Consider the following 14,396-nt stretch of genomic DNA (forward strand, 5'->3'; position numbering starts at 1 on the left):
TCTCCTCCTTCGAGCTACCTTTAAAGGCTGCAGCCAAGACAGCCTTTTTACATTCACTGTTAGCCTGATCAAAAGCAAGCATTAACAAAATTAGCTCTCTTGCATCTGGTATCTCAATTGTTTTCATCAAAATGTCAGTTAATCGGGCTACAAATTCCACATATGGTTCATTAACTCCCTGGATCACTTTGGCAAAAGATTGAGTAGGTTTTCCAGGTACACAAATCCAATTCCAAGCAGCCAAACATGAATTTCACACTTGTGTTATGGCCTGATCATTGTATTGGAGCTGTCTTTGAATTCCACACCAATCACCAATATCCAGTAATTGTTCAGCAGAAGAAAGAACGGGAGGATTCTGTCCTGCATTACGGTGCACAATCATATTGGCTTCATCTGCCCACGAGGTTTTAAATTGCAAAAACTCAGCTGAGCTTAAAACAGTTCTAGCCAGCGTGTCCCAATCCCAGGGGATAAGTCAGTCAGCTTGAGCCAGCCCCTGCACTAAGCCAAAAGTGCAAGGACTATTAGTTCCAAATTGTGCGCAGGCTTGTTTAAGTTCTTTCAGAATTTTAAATGGCAGGGGTTCACGATGAAAATTATATCCCCCTTGAGGGTTGTTTGCCTCTGGAGAAACTTGTTGAATATTTTCAGGGAAAGCTGTTAGTAATCGCATTCCTTCAGGATCCCCCTGTCGAGATCCTTGCAGCAAACAAAGCATTAAGGGAGTAGTTGGAACTGGATTAGGTACGAATATGTTGTTAGTGTAGGGCCTGGTGTCAATGGCATAAGTAAATATTCTCGGGGCTGTAGGCATTGTAACTGGGGGGACCGTAGGAACTACATTACACAAATTAGGGTAAATGCTGGCTTTAGAAATATTCAATTTAGACATCTGCTTAGGAAGAAAGGGGTTAGTTTCCTTTTCATTGGGGGACTCATCCTCGTCCTTGTCCTCTATTTCCTCCCTATCCTCACTCTGATGGCCAGTGTCATGGGTCTCCCTGGAAAAGGTGGTAATTTCTTCCTCCTCCGCTGCAGACTACGGTGGAGCTAAGGCTGCTGCAATCTGTTGCCCTAAAGCCCACACTGACAGTGGTATAGTCTCTCTTTTTTTGGTATGCTCTATGTAGCACCTTCATTACCTGTTTCCACTGTTTAAGATTTAAAGGATTTTTTCCTTGTGGCTGAAACCAATAACAGTGTTTTTGTACTAGAGCAAAAAGTTCAAGTAAATCAGCAGTTTTCACTGAGACGCCAACAGTATTTAAAAGAGTTTTTAGTACCTGTGAATATTCTTCCAGACGTCCTGGTTGATTTCCCTTACCCTGAAGCTAGCGGAAAGCAAAATTAATTAAGATTCTTACCACTGTATTGTCAGACTCAAGTCACCTTTCAATGGACACCTTAACCTTTCAGGAAGGTTTTCAGTTTCTGTGTTCCCGATACTACCATGGAAGAATCTCTGCTGCAGTCACAGCTTCAGGCCCCCATTGGGTGCCAGATGTCAGAGTCATGGACCCGAAGGGTATCAGGAATGAAAGACAAAGAGAGACTGGGATCAGGGGATCTGAGAGCATTGAAGCCTCAAGCTCATCAGACAAGTTTATTAATCTCAGGGGCTTCTTTATATACCCCAAGCAATCATGAGAACCAGCAACTATTCTAGCTAACTATTCCCATTACCTCAACCTACGTAACACAATGGATCAAAATCTATGATTATAAATCAATGTTCAAAATTTTAATGTTCTATTATATTGTTGAGAAAACATACCCATAAATCTTGTTGCCCAGGTTGGTCCATTCTACCTAGTCCTCGTTCCACCTGAATGTACACATCTCCTTGCTAGATTTATGACCTGCATGTATAGCTATGGAGACAGCATGACTCAGTGATGAAGGAGGTAACTTGCTTTCATGGAAACAACATGCCTTTGTTTCCCACAGTTGGAAAAAGATTAAAGGGCTTAATAACAAAAGCCAAGATAATTCTCTTCTTATGTTAAACAACACTGAGACCAAGCCAAAGTACTGTAAATGGATGCTCCATGAGTACTTGCTCTTGGAAATTAAAACTGTGAAAGATCTAAATGGCTTAAGAATCAAGACAAAGAGCTTGCCCCTCAAGACTCTCTTCAAGAAAGTGTCCTTGCTATGTTTCTGAATCTAAATAATTTCTGCCCACATCCACACACACACACTTCTGCCTTGTAAGAGCTGTCTGAAAATCATTCAAACCATGCCCTATAATTCTATAAATATTTTTCTACCAAATACCTCGTGTTGTATTATTTTATTCATATGAATTGTCCAAAAGAGGTATAGTTATGGGGATAGAAAGCACTAAAGTTTACATAGGACTAGAGGACTTGGAGAGAAATGGGGAGGGACTGCTAATTTATAGAGTTTCTTTTAGTGATGAGAATGTTCTAAAATTGACAGTGATAATGGTTGCACACCTCTGTGACTATCAAAAAGAATGAATTTTACAATTTAAATGAATTGTATGGTATGTGTCTTAGTTTTCACAGCCTCTATGACAAATACCACACAATAGGTTGGCTTAACAACAGGAATTTACTGGCTGAATGTTTCAGAGGCTTAGAAGGCTTGCCTCCTCCCAGAGTTTGTAGCATTCTGGCTGGCTGGCAATCTGAAAATTCTTGGGTTCCTTGGCTTTCCAAGCCCATGGGTATACCCTCTCTTTTCATATCTGGGTGTTCCTGCTGACTTTCTGCTTCTCCCCATGACTTTGTCTTTATAAGGTCTTCAAAAATAGGATTAACACCCATCCTGATTCAGTTGGCCACATCTTAATAAAAAATAACATCTTCAAAAGGTGCTATTTACAATAGGTTCATGTCAACAGGACTAGTATTAGGAATGTGGTTTTGTTTTTCTGGATAGATAATTCAATCTATGACAGTATGTGAATCATAAATAAAAAATAAATAACAATAAAACTGTTATACATATTTTAGGGAAAGGAAATGAATGGGTTCAGAAAGATGAGCTAAAGTATTGCACACTTAAAAAACTGATTCCTGCCATTTACTTAACAATTATTTATGGGTCCTTGCTCCTATCAGGAACTACTCTTGATGCTGGGTAAACAGGGATAAATAAGGCAGGTGGTTCCCTGAAATCATGGGACCTAAATACAGAACAAATATGTGTTCTATGTGGAAGCATTTTTCATGTGCCTGATAGACTTCTTCCATAATATCTTTTAAGAAATGCAGACATACAGAAATATGACAAATAAATAAAGGTCACCACATGATAAATTACTGTTCAGGAAACATAGACCTTTCTGGTAAGTAAAATGGATTAAATTGTATATTATTGATAAACACATCCCATGTTCTGATTTTTTATCAAAACAGGACACAGAAGCTAAATGAACTTTGTTTTATTAATTATACAAATTTGATAATGGTAAATTTCATTAATGTTATAACCAGAGGGTATTGACCCTTTGATATATAGAAATAAACATTCTCATATGAAACTCTACTACAGTTGATGTTACAAATGACAAGCTAAACCTATCTATAAATATAAGTAAAATTAAATAGAATAAATAAATAGTATAAACAATAATTAAATAGAATAGAATAAACTTATAGATTCATATTATGTAATATACAGTTATGAAATATACTAATAGCTATAACTTATCAAATATCCAATTATGCCATTTTTATACTCTTAATAGAATAAGACTAAATGAGAAAAAATAAAATGTATCAGTTGAGACAAAAAGGTCTTGCTGTTGTGGGTCATCAAAGTAGACTCGTTGGAATCAGGATCCACAGAGCAGGTGCTACATTTGTTTCCAGGTTATATAAACAGAAGCTGGAGTCAAGAGGTTAGTGTTGATACATTGTTGTTACCAGTGGAGATTAGTGTTGAGCCAAGGAATTCTCTTAGTAAATGGACTCTTGGGGAGTTTCCTCCTCACTTTCCAGAATAGGGGGAAGCACAGCTTATCATCTTCTAAGAACATTCCTCCTGGGACTCCTTCTTAACCTCTGACATTTGACAGGAGGGCAATGTGGAAGAACAGAGCCTGGGTTGGCTGCTCCCCTATCAGGTGAGAGGGTTGAAGAAGATTCTATTGAGCTGCTTCTGCTTGTGAGAGAAGCTACAAGGCAAGATCTGTCTTGACCTCCTGTGGCACCTGCTGACTGGATGGGGTGGACCCAACTTCAGGGACCCCAGGGTGTGGTAGCTGGTTGACATAGGGCATGGCTTTACCATTTCAGCCTGATGTTCCTGCTTCCTTGGGAAACTGTTGATCCAAAGGGTTCCTGGTTGTGGTTCCAGGACTCTGCCAAGTGCTCCATTTGAAACACAAGGAGTGGAATGATAATTTTCAGAAACTTTATGTTTTTCCTTGATTAGTTTCTGTGCCATGGATGTGTTTTCTTTTCTCAGTTGAAATAGGTTTCTCCCAGGTATCACAGCTCTTATTTCCATATCATGAGCTTTATGCCTCTGGGAAATAAGGCTTTCATAATACTCAGTGATTCTATCAACTTTTTCTGCAATGATTTCTGCTTGAATTTTATAAGTTTTCAGCTTTTCACATCCATTGCTGATGTCTTTATTTGCTTTGGAAAAATATTCCTCCATCTTTATGGGGTAAATTCTCTTTAACTTGACAATTCGATTAAAACTTGTCTCCTTTTCTTGATGCGGATGGACTTGAAGTTTCTGTTGGAGCTTTTGCCTCTCCCTTTCCAATTAGGAGAGTTCTACCTGGAGCAAAGCTTTTTCAGTTTGGAATCTTCCAACATGATTTTCAAGTTCACTGATTATTTTAATTTCTTCTTCTAATTTTGCATGCATTTCTTTTCTTTTTCCTTAAGACTTTGTAAGTAAGTATTTAACTCCACAGCATCAATCAACATTCCTTTGGATTCTCCCACCATGAGGTCTCCATTTTCTGATGTCTTCAGTATATCCAATTCCATGTTCACAAGATATATATTATTTTCCTCAAGAGCAGCTGAATGACAACTCTTAAGCTAATGCTCATCTGGAGGTTTGATTTGACCCACTTTATTACTAAGAACTGGTTCCATAGGTAGTTTATAGAGTTTCCTGAGATTTTTCTCTCTTTAGTAAATGTGCCCAGCTTACACTGTGGTTTTTGAGATTCCTGTGATAGAATTTTATGCTTCTTTCAAACCTGGAATTTTCCTCCAAAGCTCCTGTCATGGATGTGGGAAGCTGTTCTATATTTGCCTGAGAGATTTTGAAATATGATTTGTTTGGAACTACTTGATGTTGGATTTGCCTTGTTGAGTCTTCTAAGGTCAGAGTTTTACTTGTAGTGTCAACCATCAGGTGAACTTCTTGTAAACATTTAGATGTCTCTCCTTTCCATGACTTTCTAGACTCATCTACTTTAAGTCCAAGTAAAGAGTTGTAGATTTCCAGTTCTTTATTCATGGGTTTCATGTATACAATTTCTGATACTTCATTCTTGAATTTGTCTTATGTTATAGCTGAGTTAAGGTCTCCAAATTATTTTTCAATGTAGTGAAACATCAACAATTTGTTGTGTTCCCTCTAGAAGAGCAGAAATGTCAGTGGCCAGTTTTTTGTCTCTCCTCCCATCATAGTAAGATTTAATTTAAAAAACCCCACTATAACTATCCAAGTCACCAATTTCCACAGCATTCCCTGGGCATCTAGGCTTTGTATAAAGTCCTCTAGCAGAGCTGCCAACACCAGGCACAAGGTCACCAAGATCAGGATTGCACAGAGCATCATGACCATCAGCAGACCATACAATGCTCCCAAGGCCTCTGCTGAGTCACATCAGGTTGCCAGGAACCTGTTCCCACAACAAAAGATAGAACCCCATGGTGAGCATCCTGCCCAGAACCTCCAACTGCCTGGCAACCAAGGCAGACCTTAGTGGAGGTGGGGGAGGGGTATAGAAAAACAATGCCTCCATCTTTCCCACACCTTGACCCACAAATCAGTGATCACATCTCATGACCCAGGGGATATGGACTAAGCTCTGTAGGCTGGCAGGGATGGCCACCCTAGATTTTTCCCGACTGCCTTAGAAAAGAAAGAGGTAAGTGTCTTCCCCTACCTGTAACCATCTGAATTATTTGTTGGGAGGTTTCATGGTAGAGGACTTGCAGACCCCCAATGCTGGCCACATAAACTTTTCATTTTGTGGCCTAGGACACCTAAGCCAACCCATGGTGATCAGATGAGACTCCAACTGTCAGTGCCCTCCTTAATTTGTGTCTGCCTGGACTTGAATGTGTGTTATGAGTATGAGAGGGGTTATGACAGGCCCTGCACAGAGATTCAACTTACTTTACTAATTTCATCTTTAAAAACTAACTTAGAAATATTGCAATATTAAAGTCTTTAGATTTCAAGGATGTACATTCTGTCTGTGTGATCTTTGGATTCATTCTCATCTTTCTCTTGACCGTTCACACAAGGGCTGCATTGATCACAAGGATTGCTAGCTGTTATCTGACTCTTTAGCAACATACTATTTTTTTTAACTTTTTATTTTGAAATAATTTCAAATCTACAGGATGGTTGCAGAAATAATACAAACCCCATACAGAGAAATCTAACATAATACCACACTCAAAGTACCCAGATACCCAGATCCAAAAATTTTAATATTTTTTCCATTTTGGTCATATCATTATATTATCTATCTATTCATCTATCTATCTATCTACCATCTGAACATTTGAAAGCAGGTTGTACATGTAATCCTCAAACACAATGCTTCCTTTTATGTCTCTTAGGAAGGATATTCACTTATTTAATCACCTTAAGTGCAGTTATCAGACACAAGAAATTCTAGTGACATAAATCTCACACTCTAAATCTAAATGCTTACATTGAAAAAGAAAAAAATACTTCAAATGCGTGACCTAACCTCAAAAGTAGAAGAAGTAGGGGGAAAAAGTAAACTAAACCCAAAGTAAGCAGAAGAAAGGAACTAAATATGAGAACAGAGATAAATGAAACAGAAAACAATAAGAGAATCAACAAAACCAAAAGTTGGTTCTTCAACAAGAAGTAGCTACAGAAGAACAACCAATGTTCCTCAGAGTTCCCTTAGGAATAAAGGCATGAACTCTCTGAGGAAGGAGTTGAGGCAAGTTAGTATAGTGAAAGGGCAAAGGCAGCAGGCCCAGCAGACAACCTGGCTGACAGACAACATGGCAGTGAGAACCTGCCAAGACCTTGACCTTGACCTTATGGTCCGAGAATTGAGAGGGGTCCTGGATATTCCAAACAGGCCACACCATTGACCCCCACCACTGGTGAGGTAGTCAATAACATCTGAGGCCCCTCCCCTTAGCATTAGCAAGGGAGAAATAATAGCTTAAAAGGTGACCCCACATGTCAAAACCCACTCCCTGCCTAGAAGACCCTGCATCAAATCTTGATGAGTATTTCATCCTTCTTTTCCATTTCTCAGCAAGCTCTGTTCTTTTCTCCGATTTCCCAATGAATTCTTTTTACTAACAAAAAATTGGTTCTTTGAAAATATCAATAAAAGAAAAAAAGGGAGAGGATACAAATAATGGAAGTCAGAAATGAAAAGAGGAACAACACTTCCAACCCCACTGAAATAAAAAAGGACTATAAGTGGATACTATAAATAACTGTATGCCAATAAATTAAATACAATAAATGAAATGGAAAATTCTTAGAAACATGTAAATTACCTACATTGACTTAAGAAGAAATAGAAAATCTCAACAAATAAAGTAATTAGTAAAGTGACTGAAACAGTAAACCTCTCAACAAAGAGAAGCCCAGAACCAGATGGCTTCACAGGGAAATTCTACCAAAGATTCCAAGAAGATTTAATACCCATTATGCACAAATTCTTTCAAGAAATTGAAGAGAGAACAGTTCTTAACTCATTCTACAAGGCAAACCTCACCCTCATACTGAAGCCAGATAAAGATACCACAAGAAAAGAAAACTAAAGAATATGTCTTATGAATATAGATGCAAAAATCCTCAAGAATATACTAACAAACTGAGTCCAACAGCGTATTAAAAAGAATTATACACCACGATCAAGTAGGATTTATGCCTGATATGCAAGGTTGGTTTAACATAAGAAATTCAAATAATGTAATATACCACATTAAAAAATGAAGGAAAAAACACATGATTATCTCAATTGATGCAGAAAAGGCATTTGACCAAAATCCAGTACCTTTTCTTGATAAAACTATTTAAGACAATAAGAATAGAAGGAAACTTCCCCAGCATGATATAGGGCACATATGAAAAGCTGACAACCAACATCCTGCTTAATAGTTTAAAAGACTGATAGCTTTCCCTCTAAGATGAGGAACAAAACAAGGATGATCACTGTTACCGTTGTTACTTAATATTGTACTGGAAGTTCTTGTTAGAGCAATTAGGCAAGAAAAAGCAACAAAAATCATCCAAACTGGAAAGGAAGGAGTAAATCTTTCCCTATATGCAAATGCTGTGATCTTATATACAGAAATTCCTGAAAACATCCACAGTAAAACTCCTAGTGCAAATAAATGAATTCAACAAAGTGGTGGGGTACAATACTCAAAATCAGTGGTGTTTCTATACACTAGCAATGAAAAATCAGAAGAAATCAAGAGAAAACCCCATTCATAGTAGCAACTAAAAGAATTAAATACCTAGGAATTAATCTTAACAAACATATAACGGACTTTCATGCAGAACACTATAAAGGCTAAAAGAAATGAAAGAAAACCTAAATAAATGGAAGTGTATTTCCTGTTTATGGATTTGAAGACTGAATAAGTTATGTTGCCAAGACTACCCATAGCAACTTGTGGATTCCATGAAATCCCAATAAACTTCCTATAACTTTATTTGCAGAAATGGAAAAGTAAATCATCAAATTTATATGGAAGGATAAGTGTCTTAAATAGATAATGCCATCTTGAAAAAGAAGAATAAACTTGGAGGAGCCCTATTTCCTGACCAAAAATATATCACAAAACCACAGTAATCAAAATATCTTGGTACTGGCATAAGGATAGGCATATAAACCAATGGAATAGAATTGAGAGTTCAGAAATCAACCCTCATATTTATGGCTAACTTATTTTTGAGATAGGGCAAAACCACTCAATTGGGAAAGAACACTTTTCAAAAATAAAAAAAAAATTAAAAAGAAGGAGGAGGAGAACCCCTACCTCACACCATATGCAAAAATCAAATTAAAATAGATCAAAGACCTAAATATAAAAGCTACAGCTATGAAACTCCTAGAAGAAAAGGAAAGGTAGCATCTTTAGTATCTTGTGTTAGGCAATGTTTTCTTAGACTTTGTACCCAAAGCACACACAAGCAACAAAAAGAAAAAAAATTGATATATGGGACTTATTAAAATAAAAACCTTTTGTCCTCAAAGAATTTTATCATAAAAGAAGACAAGCTACACAATGGTAGAAAATATTTGAAACCACATATTTGATAAAAAATTCATATATAGTATGTATAAAGAAATCCTTCAACTTAACAACAAAAAGACTAACATCCCAATTTAAAAATTGGCTAAATACTCTCTAAGGAAGATATAAAAATGATCAGAAAGCATATGACAAGATGCTCAACATCATTAACCCTCAGAGAAATGCAAATCAAACCCATAAGATACTATTTCAGCAACATTGGAATGACTACTTTTTTTTAAAAAAATGGGAATAAGTATTGAAGAGGATGCAGAGGAACAGGAACAGGTATTCATGATTGGTAGCAATGTAAAGTGGTGCAGCTGCTGTGGAACACAATTTGGCAGTTCCTCATAAAACTAAATATAGAACTACCACAGGAACTGGCAATCCCACTACTGGATATATTTCTGAAAGAATTGAAAACTGGGACTTGAACAGATATTTGCAAACAATATGTTCTTAGAGGTATTATTCACAATTGCCAAAAGACTGACGCTACCCAAGTTACCATTAACTGATGAACGGATAAATAAAATGTGGTATATACATACAATGTATATAATTCAGCTGCTAAAAAGAATGAAGTCTTGATACATGTGTTGACATGGGTTAGCCTTGAAGACCTCACATTGAATGAAGTAAGTCAGACTTAAAGGCCAAAATATTGTATGAGCTATCTGATTTGAAATCACTAGAATAAGAAAGCTCCTAGAGTCAAATCTAGAATATAGTTTACCAGGGGATGGACTGTAATAGGGAATGGGAAGTTAAGGCTTAAACTGTACAGGGTTCCTGTTTGGAATGATGGAAATGTTTTGGTAATGCATAGTGGAGATGGTAGCACAATGATGTGAATGCAATTAACAGCACTGATACATGTATAAGAATATGATTAAAAGGGGAACTGTTAGATTGTATCTATGGTAACAGAAGAAAATTTATTTTAAAAATCTAAGGAGGGAAGCAGACTTGGCCCAGTGGATAGGAAATCCATCTACCACATGGGAGGTCCAAGGATCAAACCCCAGGCCTCCTTGACCCATGTGGAGCTGGTCCACACTCAGTGCTGATGCACGCAAGGAGTGCCCTGCCATGCAGGGGTGTCCCCCACATAGGGGAACCCCACACACAAGGAGTGTGCCCTGTAAGGAAAGCCACCCAGTGTGAAAGAAAGTTCAGCCTGTCCAGGAATGGTGCTGCACACATGGAGAGCTGACACACAAGACGATGCAACAAAAAGAAACACAGATTCCTGTGCCGCTGACAACAACAGAAGTGGACAAAGAAGAAGATGCAGCAAATAGACACAGAGAACAGACAGTGGGGTGGGGGGGGGAAGGAGAGAGAAATTTTTTTTAAATCTTAAAAAAAATCTAAGGAACTACATGGTCTTTAATTAATAGTACAATTGCAAAAGGGTGCTATCATGAATTGTAACTGATGTTGCATGCCATTTCAAGGTGGTGGTGGGGTGGTATATGATAATCCTGCATTTTATGCAGGATTGTTCTCTGTACCCATAACTTCTCTAGTAAAGAAAAAAAATGGTCATTCTACAAATGAAATGATAGGAAAAGAGAACAAACACCAAAAGAATAGATTTAAACCCAACCATACCAATTTTTGTATTAAACAAAAATTGTCTAAACAATTCAGGTAAAAGGAAGAGGTTGATTTTATTTTAAAGAGCAGAACCAATTATATTATTTCCATAAGAAAACCACTTTATATTTATAAACACAGGTTATCATGTAGAGATCTACAAACAGAAATTTGGAATGACTGTGTTAACATTAGAAAAATCATATTTTGGAGCAAAGAAAATTACAAGGGATAAAGAGCAACATTTCAATATAATAAAGAGTTCAATTCATCAAGACTATATATTGTTTAATTCAAACTACATGAAAAAAAGTTGCGACTACTGAATGGAAAAACAGAAAAATCAACAATTTTATTTGGCTATTTCAAAACCCACCCTAAAAAATAATAGAATGTAAGCAGAAAGTCATTAAAAATATAGAGAAGACTTGACCTATCTAATCAACAGCATAACCAAAAGATATTTATAAAACACTCTACCAAAGAACTGCAGAATAAAATGTCTGCATGTGTGTATGAAATATTTGAAAAGAGTATATTCTGAGTCATAAGACAAATTTCAAAAATTATAAGTGATTGAAATCATGCAAAATGTATTATTTTAACCAACAGAAATAAACAAGAAAACTCTATGGACCTTCTTCAGAGTGGCAGGAAACTCAGATCATAGACAGTGGTTTCATTTCATTCTTGTACTTCTTGATATCTTGTATACCAGTAGTATATAGCAGCTGGGTCACTTTAGAACAATTAAAATGGGCAGCACTCCCTCTGTTATCATGTGAAATTCTACCCACTATGTCAATACCCAACAAACATCCAAACATATGTTTATACAATACCCAACAAACATCCAAACATATGTTTATAACGTATATGCATGCCCTGGAAAACTCCCTCCCACCCATGCATCCTCCTTAAATGACGTCCTACATCAGTGCTCCTCCTCTGCCATAGCTGAACCCCTCTGTGATTCAAAACTTTTTTTTATTTTTTGCCTTTCATCACTGTTTTAGGTGTTGCCCTGTATGTACAGTGGCAAGGCAATCTTTTCCATTTATTCCTGTGTCTGCATCCTTTTTTAAAGTGATGTTTTCAAAAAAGTTTTAGATCACAGTAAAGTCACATTTAGAATATATAGGACTCCCATATACACAACATCAAACCCTTTTCCCCCTTCCCTAGCAACGATCTTTTTACACATGGATGTCATATCTGCTGCAACTGATGTACAAATATTAATACATAGTTACTAACCATGGTTTCATTATGGTTTATGTTTTAGACTATACGCTTTTATAAATTTTTGGTGACATTTAACATGGCCTGTATCCATCATTGCAGGATGATGCAGAATACTTCCATTGCCACCAGTTACCCCCTCTTCCATCCATTATATTCCTCTCTCCCTTTCCATTGGGGCCCACAGTGACAACCAATCTTCACTGCCTGAAAGAGAAGATTCATAGGTACTTACACCAATGCTGAGGGCTTGACACACTAGTCTGTCCTCCCCCATTGGGAGCCACCCATGCTCTCAAGAGACACTCTCCCCTCTGTTTGAGACTATCAGGCCTACCCAGGATGGGGTTATAACACCTTTCCATTCATTGTACTGGTCTCCACCCACTGATATAACACATATGGCAAAATAAGCACTCATATACTCCCTAGAAGCCTGCCCCAGGTGAACCCTGTGTCAGTTGCCCCTATCAAGCATACATAAAGAAATCCTGTATCTTGAAAATAAAAAGACAACCCATTTTAAAAATGGGCAAGAGATTTGAACAGACATTTCAACAAAGAAGAAATACAAATGGCTAAAAAGGACATGAAAAGATGCTCAACATGACTAGCTGTTAGTGAAATGCAAATCAAAAGTACAATGAGACACCATCTTGCACTCATTAGACTGGCAGCTATTAAAAAAACAGAAGACTATAAGTGCTGGAGAGGATGTGCAGGAATGGAAACCCTCATCCACTACTAGTGGGAATGTAGAAGGATCCAGCCATTCTGGAGGACAGTTTGGTAGTTACTCAAAAAACTAGCTATAGATTTGCCATATGACCCAGTAATTCCACTGCTGGGTATATACCTAGAACTGAAAACAAAGACATGAACTGATGCATGCACACCAGTGTTCATAGTGGCATTATTCACTATTTGCCAAAAGTTGGAATCAACCCTAATGCCCATCAACAAATGAGTGGATAAACAAAATGTGGTATATATATACAATGGAATACTACTCAGCTGTAAGGAGGAATACAGTACTAACACATGGGATAACATGGATGAATCCTGAGGACCTTATGTTAAGTGAAGCAAGCCAGGCACTGAAGGACAAATACTACATGACCTTCCTGATAAGAATTAAGCAAACCAAGCTGTCTTAGATAGCTAGAGACTGGAAGATAGGCTTACAGAAAATATGGGGAGAGAGAAGATTGTGAGCCAATGCCCACACAGGAAAAATTTATGATAAAGTGGAGGTACGTAGTTGTGCAATGAAGGAATAAGACAGGGGCATAGGGATACTATTGGGTTGGGCTTTGCAGGCTTCAGGGGGGCTAGGGTTGGGAGGATGGGTCAGATGGTCCATGGAATTGGGGGAAGGATTAAGGGATAGCAGGTGAACCCAGGAGATTGTCGGGTATGTGGTTGAAACTATAATGTTGAAAAAAACTCTTTAGAAAATATAATAAGGAAGTGTTACTGGCTTAAGGCATGTCCTCTCTCTTTTTTAACATCTCCCAGGAACTCATCAAAGACCTTCACTGGAAACCCTGGTTTGCTGCCTGCCCTGAAGAATTTGGACTTATGTATTGCCATGGTTGCATGAGGCAATTTTATAAAACTTCAAACTATTTACAGGTATCCTCTGTTGGTTTTGTTTCCCTAGAGAATATGATTAATACAGGCCTATACAATTTTCATTTTTGGAACCTTTACTTAAACATGGGGACTTCATAATCTAAATCTCTTTTCTTCTTTCCTGAAAAATTCTCTAATATCTCTTTTCTCACTGTGGTATCAGTTCTTTTTTTTTTCTGAATACATGGGTGAATCTCACCAAGGATGACTTGAGTTTGCAGTGGCTACTTGGGGAATGTTTGAATTAACAAAGGACAACCATTTGAGGTGTGCACTTGTAAAAGAAACTCCTGGTCTTCAACAAATTAGGGAGTGCATCATTTGATTGATATTCAGAAGCTCTAAAAGGCTTAGTGATTCAAAAACAGCATCTTTAAAAGATTCCTTATAGTGTGCTCATAGATGTTCATGGTAGAAAAAAATAAG

The 14,396-nt window shown here is 37.4% G+C and overlaps 1 long non-coding RNA gene across 1 annotated transcript; it reads left to right on the top strand.

The window, feature by feature from the left end:
• Positions 1 to 5,915: 5,915 nt before the first annotated feature.
• LOC131276244 (uncharacterized) lies at positions 5,916 to 13,965 on the top strand. Its single transcript, XR_009183743.2, has 2 exons — positions 5,916 to 6,100; positions 13,854 to 13,965. It is a non-coding gene; the product is annotated as an uncharacterized lncRNA (long non-coding RNA).
• The last annotated feature ends 431 nt before the right edge of the window (positions 13,966 to 14,396 follow it).

The sequence above is a fragment of the Dasypus novemcinctus genome, chromosome 27 (genome assembly GCF_030445035.2).
Source record: "Dasypus novemcinctus isolate mDasNov1 chromosome 27, mDasNov1.1.hap2, whole genome shotgun sequence".
NCBI classification, from domain to species: Eukaryota; Metazoa; Chordata; class Mammalia; order Cingulata; family Dasypodidae; genus Dasypus; species Dasypus novemcinctus.